The sequence below is a fragment of the Myotis lucifugus genome, unplaced genomic scaffold (assembly GCF_000147115.1).
Source record: "Myotis lucifugus unplaced genomic scaffold, Myoluc2.0 scaffold_13, whole genome shotgun sequence".
In the NCBI taxonomy this organism is placed as follows: Eukaryota; Metazoa; Chordata; class Mammalia; order Chiroptera; family Vespertilionidae; genus Myotis; species Myotis lucifugus.
In genome coordinates this window covers 7,028,758-7,030,302 of record NW_005871061.1, presented here as the reverse complement: position 1 = coordinate 7,030,302, position 1,545 = coordinate 7,028,758, and the positions used below count along the sequence as shown (strand labels likewise).

Below are 1,545 nucleotides of genomic sequence, written 5' to 3'. Positions count from 1 at the left end.
TATTGCCTGTGTCATGGGTTATGCATATATGCATACAAGTTCTTTGACTGATCTCTTCCCACCCACCCTCCCATCCCTGCCTTCCCTCTGTTTTCTGGTCCATTTTTTTTCATCCACTGAAAATGCTCCTTTATTTCTTAATTTCTGTGTGAATGCCATCATAACATTTTTCTAGCTGGCTTCAAGACAAATTGTAAAGCAGCCAATTATCCTAAGCAAATTATATAGGATTCTCATGGTTCTTTTTCCTGGTTTCATCTTGGTTGATTTGATCAAACTAGAGTTTTCATATAAGCGATGAGGCATTCCAGTGGAAAGGTTGGAGAATAAAGAAAGCTTGCAAAACACACCACGTATTTCAAAGTTTTTACTTTTTTCTGGTAAACAGAGACTCCCCTTGTGATAATCTCGGATTTAAGAAAATATTAAAAAGCATACACTTCTAGTATATTTTAATAATAGTAACAATTAGTATTTTTAAAATCTCATTCTTTGTTTAGTTTTGTAGCTTCATTTGTTCAAATGAGAGAAGACATTTAATATATTCATTAGGTGAGATCTAATGGGTGTCTGTCACAATAGTAAATCAACTAATCACCATCTATTTGTTGAATTTTTGCTGTGTGCAAAGCATAGTTGTTGGCCAAAGAGAGACAAAGACAAATGTACAAGGAAGAGGCTGGAGGTGAATAACTAAAATGTATCCATCACCTTTGCTTTGAAAAGTTTACTGATTTCTAACAAAAAGTACTATGATTTGAATTTAGAACCTTTGGTGTGACAAATTTAATTCTCACAGATGGATAAAAATGCATTGATTACTTATTTTTACAAGCAGAGAAAACTCATTGCTTACATTCTTAGCTACAGCTCCTAAACCACTCCATATCTCTTTTTTTTCCTGAAACAAACTTTCCTCTTCTCCCCCAGCCAGCCCCAGTGGGGTCACTATTATAGGCTCTGGGACCAGGACAGGAGGTAAGACATGTGAACGTTTCCTCACTGGGAAACCACTCCATAACTTTTTGATGACAAGTATTTGTAGGTCACTGACAGTTGGATTTAAGTGTCTTTCATTCTACTCAATTTCTTTTGCATGAGAAAAAGCTGAAGCCAAAGAATCAATTTGAAGGGAACTGTAATTTATATCCTGATTAGAAATTACTATAGTTTCCTTGATCATAGTATTCTTTTTAAATTCAGAGTGTGATTTCCATCTGTTTTAGCTAATTTACTAGTACAGATTATGCATAATTATAACTTCTAGATTATGGGTCATATTTCATAAAAAGGACCACTCTTACTACAGACATGCAAGACTCTTATCTGAAATAAAGCTACATTATCTCATTGAAACATAAGGTAATGAATGTCAATTTTCTGATCTGAAAGTATTGAAACTCTCTTCCAATGTAACATGAACTAAAGGGAGATGGTTTAATGTTTAACATAGGATTCTTAGTTTCTCATTTTTATTTCTAGGAAAACAAGCTTATGAAGTGATTTAAATACAGTAATTACTGATCACATATGCTAAAGGGGAAA

The 1,545-nt window shown here is 33.7% G+C and overlaps 1 non-coding gene across 1 annotated transcript; it reads right to left on the bottom strand.

Moving 5' to 3' along the window:
• Positions 1-887: 887 nt before the first annotated feature.
• Positions 888-1,008, bottom strand: LOC111825088. Its single transcript, XR_002828194.1, has one exon. It is a non-coding gene; the product is annotated as a small nucleolar RNA SNORD22 (small nucleolar RNA).
• Positions 1,009-1,545: the final 537 nt, after the last annotated feature.